This window comes from Pagrus pagrus, assembly GCF_965226575.1.
Source record: "Pagrus pagrus genome assembly, chromosome: 4".
NCBI classification, from domain to species: Eukaryota; Metazoa; Chordata; class Actinopteri; order Spariformes; family Sparidae; genus Pagrus; species Pagrus pagrus.
In genome coordinates, this window is record NC_140188.1 from 8,032,646 (window position 1) to 8,053,509 (window position 20,864).

Below are 20,864 nucleotides of genomic sequence, written 5' to 3' on the forward strand. Positions count from 1 at the left end.
GGACATCCTGGGACAGTTCCCCAGCAGAGCTAAAGTTATAAGTCATGGATTACACTTTAAAGATTATAAACCATCCTGAGGCAGTTTGATTTGTGATTTTGGGTTGTATAAATAAAATTGACTTGACCTGACTTCACACCTATGGACACGCCAGGGGGAAAAAAATCTCAATTTATAGTAGCTGCAAGTGTTTGGACAGCAGGTTGAAAAACCTGGAGAAAACACAAACACATGGGGAAACAAGTAAACTACACACAGACAGACTTCTAAGAGGCGGCCAGGTTTAAACCAGGTGCTTCTTCATAATGACTAATGATGGGGTTTTATTCTATTATTTTATTTGATTATTTATATAAGAAATCAAGGTTTGATCTTACTCCATTAGCTTCAAATACAGACAATAAATGAACCTCCTAGTGCTACATAGGCTCCTGTTTGGATCAATGTGACACATCGCCCTCTATGGGTAATTAGGCCACTTTTACAGAACAACACGCACTATTACAGCCAAACTCTTGATGCTTTAATACTAACCTCACTGTAACTTTTCAGTTTTCAGACAGCACCTGCCACAAAAATGGACTTTGGAACAAAAGTTGTGTTTTCTATCAGAAAAAAAAAAAGATGTCAAAACTAAATTTGGCGACGTTTTCTCGAGTGATAACTGTTTCATTTAAAACTCCTCAAAACGCGATTTTACCAGGAGTTTAATAGCCAGGTCCAATTTAAAGCACTTTATAGCGACTGTGGTGTAATTGCAAGGTTATGAAAGGCCTCGGGTTACTGAAAAACAACACCGAGAAGCACAAACACTAAGTTTGGCTCACAGTTTTCTTCCAGCTTGAAAAAAACAAACAAGAGAAAGATGAAGTGCAGAAGAAGCAGCAGCTGCAGGAGACGTGTCAACATGTGAAAAGATGATAAATACCTTCCACTACTGCAGGTGCGTTTTTATTTCTCTTTCTCCATCTGCACTTGTGAAGTGAGTCCAAGTTTCAGTCCCAGCGTCCCTCCAGGCGATCCACTTGTTCGGATGCACTTCTTCCCCCTCTCGGTCTCCCTCCATCAGCTCTGCAGAGACAGACTCCGCCCCCAGCAGCCCCCTCACCCCTCTCCTCCCCCTCCTCCACCACCTCATCCTCCTGTCCTCCTGAATAATGAAAAACATGCGAAGCATTGGCTTTCTGCAGGCTGCACGCTTCCAAACACACCTGCTGCCCTGCGGTTAGTTTTACAGGGAAACACACGTGCACGCATACGCACGCATGCAAGCACACACACTTAGACCCCGGTATGTTACAGTGGAGGCTACAGCAACGATACATAGGGTTAAAAATATCATCAAGTATGATCTATGTTCATATGGAACATTAAAGGAGCATTATGTAGTCTTAGCGAGCACATTTTAATCAGAAGAGAAAGATCTTTATTGGCTGAATTTTTATGCCTAAAAAAACAAAACTCTTTTCTTTATAATGACCGAAAAGCAAATTTACTTTATTATTAATTTTATGTGGCGGACCCTGCCACCTTTCCAGCTTCAAACAGCATTCTGGGGACCTTATTTTCCACTGAGAACAGCATGGTTATACAGTGATTGTGATTGTGAGTTTGTATTATTAGCTCATTAACATTCTGAGTTTGAATTTCTTCTCCAAAACTACACAGTGCCCCTTTAATATGCCCAGTATCATGTATATGAATTCCAACAAGAATTAACTTGTAAACATGAAATATGTAAAATCTTAAAGTTGTGCCTAGGAGCTTTTATTTGTTTGATTCTGGCACCCCCTGTGGACAAAAGCGGTAGTGTTGTCATCGCCTTGTGTTAAAGATCTTGATCTTCCTAAGTGTGCATTTATTTTGACATCGGGTGAAAGAAAAAGGCAACATATTTTTTTAATAGGCCTACTATTCTTGGTTTTGAACACAGCTGTTTTGCAGGATGCATGGTAATGATGTAATGTATGTATTTGAAGATAACATGAGATGATATAAAATCAGACATAACTTCATCAACCCCAAGGGAGATTCTTGAATAGAATTATGAGAAAAACAAAAATAATAAGTTCCTACTTTGATAAATACAGAAATAAGAATAAGTACAAAAATATGGGGGAAATAAAAGAGAGAACTGGAAAAACAGGTCCCTGCCCAGGTGATGTGGCTATGTGAGGTGACAATGGTGAAACAAAGTCTACTTTGTTTTAGTGCTGTACCACCAGATTTCACAGCAGCTTCCTCTTGCACTCTGCCATAAAAATAGGCTTTTCCTGATATCACAATGCTTAAGAAAGGGAGTACAAGTTATTGGGTCAATGGAAAGTTGAAGTTATTATAAAAGCTCAGAAAACACCTGATTCATGACTATGAGTGAATCCTATATATATATATATATATATATATATATATATATATATATATATATATATATATATACATTAGTTTTGGTTGATAGACTTAATAATGAGCTTCCTGGCTTCCTGTGGGCTTTTCAACTCCACAGTTGAGTTCAACAAAAGAAAGTAACATGAAATAATACAAAATCATTTAGGTGACATAATTCAGGGAATTTGCTCCACTATTACTTTGCCTCAAACAATACAATATGCAAGTACAGTAGGATGTGTATTGCATTGATGTGTGTGTGAAGGCCACTTTGAACTCTCAGTGAAATTAGTTTAATGAGGATCCAGCAGATGGCGTCAAAGAACATGATAAGAGTGAAAATATCTTTTGAAGAAGAGGCGGTGAAAAGCAGCACCACCTGAACGTACCTCTGGAAAAGAACAAGATTGAGAAGTGTGAGAGAATCATTCTCAAAGAGCACATTTTACAGTCTGAAAAAACTCGATGTTTCTTTAGTTTACAATAGAGCATCAAACGGCTACACTTTTTAGAAAATGCCATCCACAAATATCTTTCGGCTCTAGGGGATGTGTCAGAAGATAAAATTAAAGGTCTGTGTTGCTACTTGAAAAATATCTTTGTGATGTGCGAGGCGAACGCCTCAGAGAGACACAGCTGTTGTTGATGGTAGCAGAAACCCTGACAAGGATGGACAGAGTTCAATGGCTGGCCATCAACCTCTCAGATAGCACTCAAGGAGAGGAATGCTACTGATTCAAGATGATAGCATGCCCAAGAGCTCTGTCCAAACCAGAACAACAAAATTGCTTTGTCAACTGTATGCACACTAGGGCTTGTCACAATGACAGCAGAGCTCCACAGTGCTGCTGAGTTATCGAGCACCAGGTGCACCACAAGGCAGGACATTAAAAAAGATATTTTTGATAATAACCAGGAAATAAACAGACATGTGCATGCTGCGCTGTCCTGATAAACCCAGCATTTTGAATAAATAGTATCCCTGGTGCAATGAGATCTAAATTGTAATAAGCTTTGGAAAATGTGTTTTTTTTCCTCCTAAAGTGAGCCAGGTGTGCTTGACTGCAGCATATTGGCTGTGGTGATAATTCTGCAAGGCTACCCAACGATGAAATAACACATCAGTGCCTCAGCACAAAAGAGAGACAGTTGCAAAACTCAGCACGGCAGCTCCGACCTGATCCGAGTGCCCCTTTCTCATTTCTTCAAGGAAAAGAGAAAACCCAGGATAAAGGAGGATGTGGATGATTGTCACGGCGCAGCGCCTGGATGCACATGCAGGTAGTTTTCAGCTCAGATGAAAGTCTGCAAGCCAATTAAAAAGAGATTCCATAAACCGCTTGTGAAAGCCATGACCCACACAGACATGCATAAAATCACATTAGCCCCATCTTCTTCAAAGTGAGTCATCTTTTGCTTTCCACTTGCGGGCTGTAGGTTCAATGCAGTCTTGACATTATTCAGGAAAGAATTATGTGGATGCCGATACTCCTGCGGCAACTCCATGTTGGGTGAATTTCTTGCTATAATGTCAAAGTTTTGGGACCTGCCCCACAGCTCAGAGTCTGAGGCATGATGACTCTTGATTTATACTTTGGCTCTTTTAATGGAGAATTGAACCCTTTGAGTGAGAGCAGAAAAGATCGGTCCACCACAGAGAGAGGCAGCTGCAGAGGGCGAAGTCATTGAAGCGGCAGGTCAGGAGGCTGGATCAAAGCTCTCATGTCTTGCAGGGATGCTTTGACTGCACGGATCGGGCTGCACTGCACGGTTGCACAAACAATATCGATGAGGCCACAGATGAGCTGTGTGGTTGAGCTCTGTTAAGTATTTGAACAAGGACACACTGAGACGTCCTGTAATGGATGTACGCTGTTAGAACAGATGGTTGATGTGTCAGGTTTGTCTTTTAGAACATACTGGTTTCCACCAGCAGTTACAGCCTCATAATTTGAATCGGTAACAAAACACATCATTAACACGCATGTTCAGATAATGCGAGTCGACTGAGGTATTTGTTAACTGTGCCAAGTTTCTCTTCGGCAAGAATAACAAAGGTTTTGTGGAGAGACGCTTGAAAGCAGCATGTGATTCTTCTTGTTAATGGAGAAGAGGAAGAATGAGAAATAAGGTGAATCTGAATATGCTTTATTTGCCAATTATGGTTAGAAGTGTAGCATGTGAAAGGAAAGCAGATGTGTATTCGGTATACAAAGAGCATCATGGTCAACGACCTCGAAGTCTGTATGCAAGTCAATGTTCTGTATGTTGTAAACAGCACAAGTAGTGCAGAGATATAAAGAAATAAACACTTGACAAATAAGCGTACATGGGGTGGAAGGTTACTACATACATTTATACATGTATACATACATTATGTGCAGCATGCAGGATTTCTATTGAAAAATGATGTATAGTGCGCAAAATATTGACATTGACCCTGCATGAAGATATGTACATTATAAAAACCTTGTATTTTTTATCTGTAGTGGCAGGAAGTGGATGTTTTGCTGTCAGAGGTTAATTGGAACTTGATGATTTAAATAAAAAAGTTCATCCAGAAATGATCTCTACTCACCCTGATGCCAATGGAAAGTTGGGTGAAGTTTTGTAGTCCACAAAAACATTTCTGGAGCTTCACAGCAAACAACGTTTCAGCATTCGGAAGTAGATTGGGACTTTGAATGGCTCCATACAGCTCATCTGGTGTACTACAAGTCTCCGTCCGGCCAAAATTCATTTGGAAAGTACGTTATTCACACCCATGATGTGCAGTCTAACTTGTGCACCCACTTCTTCAGACGAGGTGCACGCTAACGCTTTTAGATAAGCAGCTCCAGTGAAGAGTTTGGTTTAAAAAAAGGGTAAAAATAACATCTGGACAAGCTGTATGGAGTCCCCATCTATTACAGCTGTTTAGGAGAATGCTGCAACACTATTTTGTTGTGAAACTCCAGAAATGTTTTGTGCTTTCCATCGATAATAGATAATGACAGAATTTTCATTTTTGGGTGATCTTTTCCTTTAACTGTCTGTCAGACTTAGGGAAGAAACTGTTCTTGTGTCTGGTCGTATTGGCTTATTGCTTTCTGTAGCACCCAGGGGAGAAGTTGGAACAGGTTTTGCCCAGAGTGAGAGTGGATATTTATAAACACTGAGCCACAACTTCAAGGCTACTTGGAAAAGCCAGAGATTAATGTCTGGTTTAAAGTGTGATAAACAGCTGGTCGATGCGACTAATGGTTATCAGACAGGTATAAAGTGTATAAAGTGACTCATATGATTTGCATACAGGACCCTGGGAGCTGCAGAGACCTTCCACCACTGATGTGTTTATACTAAAATCTTAAAGGCTAAAAACTCAAACAGGCCTTTCAATTGCTGATTTTTGAACCCTCTCCAAAGCCTCTCTTGGCAAGCTGTCAGCTCCAAATGGCAGCAAGGAGTAACTGTTTATACCCACAATTCATGTATCATCAGTAAACTGCACACAGCACGCACATGTTTACTAACCAGGGCTGTGATCGCTTTATGCCAAAGGATACCAAAGGGATGAGAGAGGGAAAAGATCTAATGAGGCCGAGACTGAATGGAGCAGTCACTTTGCTTGTTGTTTTGTGTTTTGTTTTTAAATTTGGGCGCAGGTTTCACTTAGCAGGGGTGGGAGGCCTCTCTCCACCGCACAGCCCTATTTTTTAATCCGGGCTGCTAAAACATGTGCATTTTCCCATTAATATCTTAGTGTGGCATTAAAGCTGGTCTGCCACCCTCATTATGGGGTCTAAAGGCATCACAGCAGAGGCATGTTTCAAGAGCGATGATCAATGCAAAAAACAGTGAATTTAAAATGCATTCAGTAGCAACCAGACCTTGAAAAACACCAGTTGTCCTCCACATTATAGCGTTCTCCCTCACAACAGTGGTCAGAGACAAACTCTCTCTCATGAAGAGCCTGAAATTTACATAGAGAGGTCAAGGAAGGACAAGAGCCAGTAAGAAATCAAAAGACAGTTTTTTATGTTATTCAGATAGACTAGTTACAATTGACGTAAGTGCAAATCAGGAGCTGGCAGCTTCAGCCACTGCCACGATTTCCTTTTATGCACAGCTAGCCACTTGGCACACTGTGCACGGCACACTGCAGCCCCAATGCTCTGCACAGCTAAGAGGACTTTAATGGGTTTTTCTTTCCACTTTAGGTTTAGCAACAAAACCTACTGCCACTTGCTGGTCAGGACATCAGTGGAGTCACACCTGCCTCGTTTAAATGCTTTTTGCATGGTCAGCGATTAACACGCAACTTGTAGCTTTACACCCTGAGCGTTGGCATTGAAGAGGTAGTGATTACTTGTGAACTTCTGTCTATCTGCTTATTTAGTTGTTTAGGCTTTTTCATAGCTGTTGGGCCTGTAGTCAAAAAGTACTAGATAAAAATCCAGGAGATCATCAGTACTGTAAAAAATATTGTTTCCTCAATTTTGATAGCCTGCCTTATGTTTAAAATCACTCATAATCTTGCACCATCTCCTTTGAGAACGCCTGGCTCATCCCATCATAGAGTCAGTAGGACTAGAGCATCTACAAGGGGTGAGCGGGTACCGGACTTCAGAGAGACAGCCTTTGGTGAATCTGCTTTCTCAATTGAAGCAAGAACATTGGAGACTCTCCCTTTTTTAAAATTATAAAGCAGGTCTAGGTGCTATATACTGTAAATACTGTGAAAGTATCAAAATGCTCAAACGACAGAGAAATACAAACAGCTAATATTCAGAAACTGTGCCTTCAAACGAGCTGTCAGGACTGCCGTAAGGTTGTGATGTCACAACTACACAGTCAACACCCTCAGCTGTGGCCCTAGCACGGCCATGGTTGCAAAAAACACAGTGGGTGGTGTCTGCTCAGGCCTGCGACAGCTGACCAATTAGAGGAGACTGGGCTTTTCCTTGCCTTGTATTTATTGTATCTTTCATACTGATTCTTTTTTAATTAATGTGCTGTTTTATGAAGTGTATTTCCTGTTTTGTGGTTTTTTGTCTACTTGCCTCGGAACAACAGATAGTAATTAGCTGCTAGAAACTCTGCTGCACTTACTTTTAATTGTGCGCTTTTCCTGCAAACATACACATTAAAACGATTTGTCGCAGATGATTGTGAAAAAGACACGAGTAAGTCACATTCATTACTTTAAGTGAATCTACAGAGGCACTGTTATTAATAATAAGCTGCGATTATGCCAGCATCCCAATGGTTTGGAAAGAGGCGAGGTCATTATGCGGGCTTCCAGGGACACATTAACTTCATGTCTGTAAACTTATGATGGATCCGTTCAATTTGCATGTTTTCCATTGGTGGCCAATCTGGACATTGTCATTGTTTATTAGCAATGTATAAGGCAGGGTTGTCAAACTGCTAATGTAATGTTATTTACATGATTGATTACAAACATTACAAAAACAAATCAAGCTGGTCTGTTCTGTATCATCTTACCCTGAACATCACTGTTGTGTAAACTTTAAAGATGATTGAGTGTTGCTGCCTCACTGCTGTTGGGCTCATATTATTATATAATAAATATAATGACCTTTATCTCTCTGTGTCTGATTCTGTCTTATTTTGCACAATCTGTGATTATTGCCTCTGACCTTGATGTTTCTGTTGTTGTTATGATGGCACTGTTATTCTGTTTGACTGCTCCACATGTGAGGCAGCAAAAATGAATCAAATTATACTAAATGAGCACGAGTTTACAGAGAGACTATATGGATGTGAAAGCAGCTGCGACATCTGTGTGTGTATGAACAGCATCAGTCTCGCTGTTAGGACTCTATGGGAGAACAGAAATGAGTACTGTGTATCATTTTCCTGGAGCTCCTGCTCCAATTTATCATCCTCTCTCTGTCTGGTTTCAATCTGTCCTCTACCTGCTAATCTCCCCCAGGAGTGATAGCAGGCCTGGGCCTGGCACAAAAGCACGAGCGAAGGCCGCTTGTTTATCTTTGATTTTATCAACAATCTGCTCCTCTGGATATATAACACACCAAAGGATGACACGGCTTCAAGTTATGAGTCGGCTGTAAGAAATACCACTCGAAATTGCAAGATTAAAAAAAGAAGAGGACGCGCAGATGGGCTTATCAAACCATTTTCGAAGGAGGTTACTCGCGGGCATGGTACAACTCAAAATAAGTGTGATGCATCCCCAGAAGCAGAAGATTGCAAACAGGTGATCAAATCTGCCTGAACACCATATATGCCTCTCAAATGTAGACAGGCATGTTATCTGAAAGGCATCACAGACAAAAACAACACAACACCAGAAATGTCACAAACTGTTGATAAATGTGCCTTTAGAAATAACAGTAAATAACAGTCACTTTAACAGATAGATTTAATTACCCTTAATCAAGAAACAGTATTTAGCTTAAATTTTTACTGTCATTATATGTAGAATACACACAGATTTACAAAATTCTGGTTAAATTCACGGGAAAATACCAAAATATATAATACAGTTGCACTGTGAGTTTAAAATGGTTTACCGTAAACAAGTTTAATTATCGTCATTATTTTTAAAGCAAATTGTTTTTTCACAGTAATCAACTGTAAACAAAACAGTTGAGAAACTGTGTAATTGATGGTCGCCAAAAAAAAACATAGCCTATTATCTTCTACATTGTCACCATATTTTTATGGTGAAATTCTGGCAACCACAGCTGCTGGTTTATTACTCTAAATGATTTTATGTTGCAGACTGCCTCAGATAACATTAAAATGAATCTTTAATCTAACTCGTCACTCCATTGATTGACAGGCTACTGAAAGAGCGCAAACATCAGTCTCAGTATCTTCACGTTTTGCTGTGCATAAGCTACTCTCTGAAAATTTGTTAGCATAAAGCGTGAAATGTATCCTCTGGCTTTCTCCTAATTTGATTAGTGTGTCCGGATCTAAAGGATAAAGGGCAGTGATTTCAAATCATTAACTGCAGGAATGTGCATCAGCCTTTTGTGTTTTACACCAATTTGCTTCACATAACTGGATTGGATAACTTCAATCAGAGCCTCTATCAGCGACTATACATCTCCAACAGAAGCCAAGCTGAAAGTTATGTTATTGAGAGAGACATTCTCCCACACAGAGTACAGTTGCAGGGGAGCAAATGCAGACAAATTACTCTACATCACAGACAATACGTTCTCAATGTCCTTACAGTGCTTATAGTGTAGCTATAACTCATAACATGATGTGAAATTCAGGAAACCAAACAGCTGAACAGTGTTTCTAATCTTCATGTATCTTGGAGAATCAGTTGTCTCATATTTCTAACGGTGCAATATCCTTTCCCATTAACACAACCGAATGCATTGCTAATTACATTTGTGATGTTTGTTTGTTTTTTTACTTTTGCTTCAGATAAGTAGTGTAAACAACCAGCAGACTGCGAAGCCTTTCAGTCCAGAGGTGACTGAAATACAATAAAAGTCCATTACAACTTTGGCAAAGCAATCATGTCTGGGTGAGGAGGTTAACACAAGCAATAAGGACTTGCTTACTTGCATCTGAACTTTGTTTGCCTTTCACTGAATGGTATATGATTCTTTGCATTGCTAGAGGCGTGGATGGCAATCCGTCGGTCCATCCACCACTTTCGTCCAGACAGAATTATCTCAACTATTTACAAGATTAAATTGGGTACAGACATTCATGAATGCTACTTACTTTGATGATGCTCTAGCACTACTATGACAGTGACATTTCTGTTTCTTAGTGAAATGTCTCAGGAATACAATACAATAGGTGCTTGCTTTTGGCCTAATTGTGCTAGGATCCCTTAAGTGCTAGGATCCCTTAACTTAAGGGATCCCTTAAGTTAAGGCAAAAAAACACCAGAAGCAGGCAGGGGCAAAGTCCGAGAACTAAAGAAGAAATCAGCAGATCAGCAGACTATGCTGATGCTTAAATAGACAGGACATGATCCCAAATGTTTCTAACAATGTTCAAATCCACAATTTTACTCAAGGTAACTGTCATGGTGTAAGTACACAACTTTGCAAAATACACAAGAAAGGTGTCGAAATTCTGCATCAAAATGGCTGAAAACAACAACACACTCCATCTTTAAATTATTGAGCTGTACTTAGCACAAAGTACTGCTGTGCTTACGTTAAGCCTAGCAGAGCAGGCACCATAGCAGCAGATTCTTAGTTTTGTATTTTTTAAAAAGCATTTCAAAGTGCCACACAAGGAGTCACACACTGCTAACACATCTTTGATTTGTAACAGGAATGTAAGCTGAACTGAGCACAGTGAGATAACTATATAAAGCAGAAGTGGAGAGAGTCTGTGTCTGACTGCCTTCAAAGCCCCTGAGCGGAGCGGACAGAGGAAACAACAGAGCTTCATTCGGCTTTAAATGTCACGCTTGATTACATCTTTTCCTTTTTTCTACCGATCTGCTGAAAGTTTGAGCTGTGCGCTCTCCGCTGCTAAATTTACATGAGGCCTGACTTTCATGAGGCTGGAGCAATAATAATGGAGACAGTAAAGATAATGTAATACCGACAGCAATTTAAGTTATTATTAATGACCACTGGGACACATTACTGTAGAAATTCTCCTGCTGGACTAATATAAGAAGATTTAAACTGAATGACGGGGTAGATTTATCCCACAGCTTCCTGAATTATTTCAACACAGACATGGGACATAAACTGTTAGTGTATAGCATACTGTCATCTGTGTTTTCTCTACCAACATGTTGGCTGGCTGCCTAAAAAAGAAATATAGCTACAAGAGTTACATCCACGGCAGCCACTGACAGTTTCATTGCTTTGATTAAAATTTCAAACACGCTTGAGGATTCACCATAATTAATCTTTCACATTCATCATATGGTGAAACTGGAGATGCAAACACTCAAGGGAAATAATGCTTTCACGCCAAACAATTTCAACCACTTGTTTCTGTCACACGGACTCAGTTCACTGGTATGAGAGGATTGTGAAGGTTAAAAACTGACGTGGTATAAAAAATAAAATAGAACAGGTTCAGGTTCATAGCACAGCTGACAGGCATCTCCTTTGAAAAGAACAGGTGCTTGATCATATTTTCTTCATACTGTTGAAGCACAAATAGGCCTACAGCTGTTACATCTACAGTATGTTCCTACATACTCGGGAAATGAAAACAATTGGAAACTGGGGCTTCATCACAGGAACTTCCCAAAGTTTGAAATCCTATCTCAACTCAGACTGTCAAAAATCCCAAAAGTCATCTGAGACTAAAACAAAAACATGCTTCCTGGGAGAAAATATTACATAACAAATTCCCATTTTGCGATACAGAACTGTAAAGTAAGCATGGCGTAGACCCAATCCTAAAATACTGACAAACAATGGCAGCACTGCTATGTATACATAGCATTATCAATGAAGATGGGGAACATCATTAACACTGAAATGATTGAAGTGCTACTCAAATGGTAGGCTAACTGTTGGAGAAGATAACATTGTTTTAGCCTGTTGGAGAAGCTAACATAGATGTTAGCCTTAAGGAGAGGCTAACACCAATGTTAGCCTGTTGGAGGAGCTAGCATTACTGTTAGCCTGTTGGAGGAGCTAACACTGACCTTATAAGTAGTTCTTAGAAAGGAAATCTTACAGTTAGGACAGCTTAATACACTTCTATCCTAAGATAAAGAAATACATTTTGCCCGAATACTAGTCAAGTTTTAGCCTAACTGTTGGAGAATCGGATTTTGGCTTGTTGAAGAAGCTTCCTATCCGAAGATAAGCATTGATTTTTTCCCACTGCAGTTAGGAAATATGTTTCTATCACACCCCAAACCTAAAATACTAACAGAGAGCAAAAGCATTGAGCATTAGTTTATAAACGGAGTCTGCTAACGCAGACTAACAACCGTCTTAAAAGAACAACACAGAAGATCCACAGAGCTCCTCTAAGGTAGGCGTTCAGACCTAGAAAACCCAGCTTCTACAGAGTCATGACTGTTTTTGTTTATAAAATCTATGGTTTTAGGCAATTTTAGTCATTCTCGGATGGGAAGCTGTTTTTAATCAACCCCTGAACCCCTGATGTGCAGCATTCTTTGTATATTTGTACTTCGCTATTTTAGTTTGGCTGAGTCGGCACTTATATGGATCCAGCAATTAATGTTTTCCCTTTATTGTGCTTGATTATTCACGTTTGTTTGCTGCTTTTATGTTTCAGTACAGCATTGTTGGATCTGTTCTTCTCCAGCATGATATTGTTAGTGCAATATTTAGGGGTTTAATTCCCACTGGCTGTACCCATGCTAGAAAAAATATATACTCATGAGCACTTTGGATAAAAGAGCCCATAAAATTTCATATATTAAAAACATAGATTTGCTCAGAGTTAAATAGGAAACCTTGCTTTACCAGATCTCACTGCACCTTTCCCATAAACTTAACCAGATTAACATAAAACAAACTTAAAACACGTACGTAACTCATAATAGGATGGTACTAGGACCAGAGCAGCCAGAAAATCTAGATCAACTGTGCACGAAAGACATTGCTATTCAGTTGTAGCTACCATGCTGTTTGATATTTGCCAACAGCTGTCAACATGGAGAGTGGGAGCGGGTGTATTCATGAGGTTTGCTTTCACTGCATGGTGCCACCATCACAGCGCAGATTCACAAATTAACAACTGATTAAAGAGTCTAGTCTGGCGAGCTTTGTGAAAAGCCAAAATGCACAAGAAAGACAACGAACCAACAGCAACAACAGACCCATACTAATTGCTGGTCACAAAACACAATTATTCCAGTTTATCCTTAGAATTCTTCCTCGGTAGTCAGGTTGCTCACATTTAATTCTGCACTTCATTATAATGCATATTACACCTTATGTTCCCCTCCTCCTCCTCCACAACACATTATTCTGGCCTCCAGCCTTCAGGTCAGAAGTTCAACGTATTATTATTCATCATGTCCAACACATTCACTGCGAACAGCCTCACAAATATCAATAAAGTCATTATTATGCGCTACTCTCCTTTAATCGAAAATAGTATTTTTATATATTTACTGTGCATTCTGGTTGCAACAACAAATATCAATAGATTATCAACAGGTGATCAAGGCAGCAGAAGGTGATATAAAGGCTCAGACTGAATGAGTATTGTGCTGAAAGCAAAGCTGATGTTATTGGTTTCCAGTGGGATTATTTGTATTTATTTTTCTATCACAAAAGACAAACTTCATCTGGGTTTTTGAGCATTTTGGTTACTCCGTCCCATTTTTGTACCTGTTCTCTTCTCCTTATTTAATTCTGCATATCATATTAAAAAAACCCTGCCACCATCTATATGTCATAAGAGGATTATGAGCTCCTCTGAAACGATTCCAATTTTATTTTTCACCTCTGACATCAAAGTAAAGAGACTTTCATGTTTTGAATTCAACCGTGGAGATTTAAACAAGCGTACATAATTACGATCATTATTCTGAAAGCATAAATAAATTGACCTTAAGCACGCATCATTGTATAAAGAATGCGGGGTCACATAAGTGCACAGGAAGTACGCTTATGTGAAAGGCTTCTACAAAACTTCTATTAAACAGCCTTGAATGAGCTCCCTGTGAAAGAAATGAATCATTTTTGTCAGCCCTGTCACCTTACTAATGATTAAAAAGGAAGTCTGGTTGAGTGACGCTCACACCATGTTGCTCTCTAGGTAATGAAATACTTGGAGTGAGAAGTTCAAATAGCTTCCTCCCATTTCTGAATCCAAAAATGTAAAATTGGCTGGCGCAGTATTTCGAGACTTCTCTTCACATATCAGAGACTATAGCTGCTGAACACGGCGCTGGTTCTGCTCAGACTTACCCACATCTCTCCAAATAATTACATTTCATGCGGAGATGAAAGTGAACAGGTGGCCATTTTTCTCCGCTTTCTGTGTCTCCAAGATAAATGAGGGTTAACATGTGTGGGAGGAATTCTGACTACTTTCATCACAGTGTGTTGTTTCGTTGCACAGTTACAGCATCAAGGCACCTGCACGCCGAGCTGCTTTGCACTCCTTATTTCCTGGTCATTTAATGCTCGCCATCGTTATAATGGTGGTACTTTAACTTACAGAATATGAAAGCTTTTGAAAACCCATATCTGCCAGTAGTAGAAATGAAATAACTGACTACGTAGCCTTGATAAAATAAAATGTATAATTATATATTCCCACGGTAAATTACAATTATGAGACAAAAGAGATAAATGTTGACTTTATATCTCATTATTCTGACTTTATATCTCCTGTTTTTGACTCTATTACATAATGTTGGCTTTTATCTTATAATTATGACTTTTTATTTCATATGTATGACCTTTTATCATAATTTTCACGTTATATCTTATTATACTGACTTTTTATATCATTTTGAAACTTTATCTAACTATTCTGACTTTATATCTCCTATTTTTGACTTTCTTTTTCATAATTTTGCTTTTTATGTTATAGTTTGGACTTTTTATCTCATGATTATTACTTTTTATTTAATAATTATGACCTTTCAGCTCAGAATTTCTACCTTTTTAATTTAACTAATATGTTATATTGGACATTTTATGTCATTATAGTGACATACCATAGGAATATTTTTGTCGTCAAGCTGAATTTTCATCCTGTTCATATTATTTTCTTTCCATGGGCTTCTATAGAAAGACCTGCGTTGAACAGTATTATTCTCGCATGCATTGCCTGAATACATTGTGTGCCTCAGTCAAGGACAGTGGCCTCAGAACTGGAGTTGCTCCCCAGGTGCAGCAGAGTGGCTGCCCACTGCCCCTTAAAATTGAGGTCGGGTCACATTTGGAAGGACAAAATAACCCTCAGGCATGAATACAGAACCGCTGAACAATAACAGAGCCATACCGTACATACACCATATATTAATTTAAGAGCAAAGGCTGTACATTACTGTCACAGACAACATGCATTACAGGCCTCATGCTGCAGTAAAAGATGACAGACATGGTCGTTACTTGTAGGGTGATACTGCTAGCAAATTCAGACAGTGCACACTATGACAGTAATACAAAACTCTCCACTAATCCTGCAGCGATGACACACCTCCAGACGTGCAGCACATACAGTTTCAGGGAGCTGGAGGTGAAGGCTCCCATAATCAAGTACTCCCACTCCTTTCCCACTTAACAAACTAAGCTTGTTAAAGTTAATACTTTCCCTGAGTCCATGACTATCAACAGAGCTGCTGTCAGCCTCTCCCCCATCTGTGTTCCTTTTTACACTAATGCCTGTAAAAAATAATAAAAGCCAACACTCCCAACATCTTGGTCGTTAAAGCCTCAGGTTCTATACATGTCCGACCGACTGCTCCGGACTGTGAAGACCATTTCTTGAGTTCCCCTCATCATGTAAAAAAACAGTTGCATAATATGCTCTGTGGGTCTGGGGGCATTTTCTGAAGTTTGAAAAAATAACTGATGATGTCAATAGGTTTTTGTAATTTTTTTTGGTCAGGCTTAAGACTTCAAATACTGTATTTGACCTGCATTATAAACTGGAGGCATTGAGTTACAAAGAAGAGGCAGGCAGGGAAGGTGTACTGAAAGATCCAATTGAGTTACATTATGTTAAATGAAGTCAACATTTATTCTGGTGGGTTGAAGTGCTATACTAAATCATGGGAGTAACCCTTAAGTGCTCCTAAGTAAAGACCACCAACCGAATGAAATGTTCTGCAGCAGAAGAGCAGGTAAAGACATTCAAGGTCGGTCTGTACTGCTTTCAATAAACCGACAACTGCTGTTATAGTGTAGAAGGCCAAAAAGTAATTCAGTTCATTCAGCAACCTAAAGGGATATTTAACCCCAAAGTAAAAAACAAGAAAAAATATATTTGTCCTTGTTTCTATAGTGCTATTTTCCTCTCTTGATGGTTCTGATGTGAGTTGTAGAGTTTCGGAGATATCAGCTGTAGAAACGAGCAGTGGAAGAAAAACAATTAAATGATAAAAATGGAGGTGATTAAAATGCATGTGAATTGAAAAATAGAGTGATTTGATTAAGTTAAAGCTGATTTGATTTAAAAAAATAATCACCTCCATTTTTACTTGTTTCTTTCACCCTTGAGGCAACCTGACTTAAATGATGAATGGCACTTTTTATTCAGTGAATGATGGCTGACGAATGTAAATCACTTGATAATTTATCGCTCCATTGTTCATTTCAAATTCATATTTACCCCTCTATTTTTTTAATTTCTCATGCATTTTCATTACCTCTGTTTTTATCAACTAATTTTCGTTTCGTGGTGGAACTGTTTCCTTCCCATTGAACTACACGCACAAACCTTATCACTACATAGAAGGACACATACATCTACTAACAGACAAGAGGCAAGATAACTAGCTAGCTAACAATACAGCTCATCCATGGAAGAGGCCATTTATATTTACATCCTAGCCTCTCTTTCACGAGTAGATGCATTCTTTCTTTGACAGTGGGATACAGTGTAATTCAGTTAAAAGAAAACTGTCCCTGAATTAAAGTGCTCACAAGGTTTGTGGATTATATAACCGTGGAAAAAGACACTGCAGCACTGCAAGCCGAGTGCCATCTAGTTTCCTTACATTCAAGAGAAGGCAGACATCCATAAGTCCAATGTCTCCAAGACTCGGCAACGCACATGAAAATAATATAGGTGGATGAATCATCATTGCTACAGGCAAGAGGAAAACTTTTTTTTTTTTTTTTTTTTAATTTTGGGGTGAAATGTCCCTTTTAAGATCATGCCGCAAACATCTGAAAGTTCCCGTTTTGTTCGTTTGTTGGATGTTGCTGATGTTTCTATCTTGTCTGTACTTACTTGTATTGTAACAGTTGCTGTGACGTGTATAAATCAGTCGACTCTGCTCACATCTTGGACAGCTAATACCATCTCTCCCCATCAGGCAGATGATAGCCTCCCGTGCAGCAGCCTGAACAGATACAAGCAGCCCGTTGTTCCCCTGCCAATAAAACTGATTAACTCAGAATGATAGTCCTGGTCCCCACTGCACAAACACACACTGCTTCACATTCCTGTTCTGTCCTTCCTTTCCTTACTTCCTATTATTTATTTACGGTGACTGGTTATGTGCAGTAATTGGAAAAGATCTGTTGCCATAGTGTATGTCATTAATTGCAGTTTCCCTATGATATATCGTGTTTTTGTGCCGTTTGTTATGTTTCCTTTGGTTGTTTTCGTGTCCTTGCCGCTGTGACTTCCATGTCCAAGACAAATTTCCCTGCAAGAGCAATAAAATATATTTTGATCTAATCTAATCTTCTCTTGGAATAAGCAGCTGGCGGAGGGTAGGTATTCAGAAATATTTTAATCACTATCGGTAGCCTGACACTATGACAGCATACTATTTATTTTAGCACTGAACTAGCTATAAAACCAATCTTGTGTAACCTGTGGTTAAAGACCTGCAAGCATTTTGACTTTCAACACTTGTCCTTGGCCTGGCTTCAACAGCAGCCCGCCCATTCACCAGTAAATCTGCACAAGTTTAACACCTTCAGCCTCTATTTGACACAGAGTTTATTCTGGGGGGCTAAGTATCGCAGGCACAATCATATTATCCTTACAGGACACTGCTGAATTAAACATATAATTGAAAATAATTAATTCACCAGCCTTGCCAGCATTCATTATCATGATTTTCTTATTTCAAATAGACAAGCACAGAGATGGCTCCTGCTGGGGAACACCTTTTGAATGCATAATGTTCAAAATCAGCGCAAAATCGTTCAGTATCAGTGAAATTTCCCCTGGGCGAAACAAGATTTCAGACACCTTCGAAGCCTCTGTGTCTGCATCTATATCACACTGTTGATTTACAAGCAGTGTTGCACATCAGACAGTGTGTGGCTAATTTCAGGCCCTGTGTGTAAAGTTAAGGTGGGAGTGTAATTGTCAGTAGTCTCACGTTAAAGAGAAAACATTAAAATGTCATTAGTTATGAATGAATCTGTTGGCACTCTGAACCCGACGACTCACCTGAAATTATGCAAACAATGACCCTTCACTGCTTCCTTTTTGTTCATTACTCAAAGATTTCATTTGGCATAAATCATGATATTAACACGACTCTAGAATGACCTACAAGTATGAATCAAAACAGGAGGACGATGACAATTATTCACAGAAAAACATTTCTGTAGACATAGATATTAACCTGACATGCCTGTTTGAAAGAGACCGTGAGAAAGTTTTTGGAAAAGGACAGGCGCCTGCAAAAAATACTTGACAGGGGATTGGATGAACCATCTGTCTACCATGGGCAACCTTCAACCAATCAGATCAACAGTAGGAGAGCACTACCACCAGTGGAGCCAGTTGGAAAGTCAAACTCTTGCCAGTCGAAGGAAGAGCGAAAACATTTTTTTCATCCAGAAAAGCCTTTGCTATCGTTCTTTGCTCTTCTTTCAATGAAATATACTCTCCAGTTCTGATATAACTGATGTAGCATCTATGCTAACCTCATGAGGAGCCGCCATTGTTGTTTTCAAATTAACAGTTGCTCCTCTCACCGGTTGTCACACCTAAAACACACAGCTTGAAGTCTGGCAAGACAGATTTGCGATATCACATGATCATGTGATCTTGTGAGTCCAACTGCCTCACAAGGTAACATAGAAATCCGTGTGGCCATAAAGTTTAAATTATGGCTTTTTTTTGTGTGTATTTTTTGTTCTCATTTACAAAATACTGTTTCTAAAATGTCACAAACTGCCAAAATTGGTTTATGATTTGATTAAAATGAATGGAACCAGAGAAAAGGATATAAGTCAATATGCTTTTATGTTGGGCTGCGGTGCTTTTGAGGTAAATGCTAATGTTAGCAAAATGCTCACAATTACAATGCTACCACAGTGATGTTTACCATGTTCTCGTCTCATTTTAGGGTGTCAGCATGCTAACACTTGCTAATTAGCGCTACACTTAAAAACAGAAATAAATAAAAAAGAGTTGGTAATGAGACTCAAAATCAACTGTCTTACCAACAGCAGCTTTAAGATATTTTAGACTGGACCAGACGAAGAGACTGAATCACAGAATCAAGCTAAAATGCTACAACAAAAACAAGGTCATTGTGTTGCACAGAACAGCTTTTATCTTTACCTATTGAGATCACCTATGGTAGCAGGGGAAAACTAAGTCTCATAATTATTTAGCTGAGGATCCTTGCCTTCTCTGTTGTTCCCCTGAAGGGACGGAAAACAGATTGGCAACAAGTGAGAAAACTGAGTGATGATAAAAGCCTCAGCTCAGCCGACTGTGACAGAGATTTGAGATGGCACTGAGTGCGGCAGCTCTTCTCATCTGCTTCATTTTGGCGGCCTCGCAGATCACAGTGAATCCTCTGTGGAGAACGCACTCGTGTTCAAACAGCCCCAACTGAAAATTCAAAACCCTCCAGCTGCTCTCCAGCCAGGACTGGCCACGGCTCACACATGCTTTTATTCAAACACAGCTTTATGAATAATAATCCAGCCATGTGGGCCCACATCTTTAGCTACAAAGGTAAAGGAGGGATTTGAAAGATGATGGTAAGGAGGTAATTTTTCTAATTAACTGCTTAAAAGGGAGAAATAAAGGTAAAGAGGAGCCCCCTTTTCTCAACTTAACCCGCTGCATTACTAAAGGGCTAGGTCACTCAAATTACAAAACATGCTGACAACAGTTTTCATCGGGGATATTGCTTTGGTAGAGTTCCAATAAAAACCAGGACACTGGAGAGAGAGTTTGAAGTTTAATTTTCTTTCCAGTGTAATTTGTCAGAGCTTTAAGCCCACACAAATAAGATTTAGTTAACGTCCACTATACTGGGGTATAAAGGAAGACATCTGAGGAGACATGAATCGAAAACTGTTTTGTTTTGGTATTTTTGAGTAAAAAACAGTCACACACAAAGTGTAACAGAGGAAGATTATTGTCATGTTAAGCTTTACAGACCTATAAGAGATTTTGCCTCTTCTCCACAATTGGACCAACTCTTACATTTTTCAAACATCTATTATTTTGAGTCAATAATAAATAAATCACAAACCCCTAACTTGATGAAATGTGTGAGTTATGAAGCCTAAAAACACTTCACATAGCAATATAAATGACTGGAATTAGGTAGTGCTGGCATCTGTGAAGGTTTTTTGGAGCACATGATGCAAAATCCCCTTAAATGTTCATCAAAGCCATTTACATAGCAGTTGTTTTAGGAAGGTTTGGGTGCCGCTCTGAAGTCTTTTTTGAGTCAAAATTTGAATTTCTCTGCAGGGGAGTTTACAGTTCAAAGTTACACATTGTGTTTTTTTTTAAACAGTTATATATTCCATATCTTGAGGCCAATAAAATATTCAGCATTCAGTTTTTATACCTGGCAGGCAGTGTGGAGAGGCTTTGAATCTGACTTCACACAA

The 20,864-nt window shown here is 39.2% G+C and overlaps 1 protein-coding gene across 1 annotated transcript in view; it reads right to left on the bottom strand.

Annotated features, from left to right (window-relative positions):
• The window catches only part of frya (furry homolog a), a 61,056-nt gene extending 60,052 nt beyond the window's left edge, over positions 1-1,004 (bottom strand). Inside the window, exon 1 of the mRNA XM_084350857.1 lies at positions 929-1,004. The gene's annotated coding sequence lies outside the window, so the exon portion shown is untranslated. The remainder of the gene's footprint in view (positions 1-928) is intronic.
• Between the last annotated feature and the right edge of the window lie 19,860 nt (positions 1,005-20,864).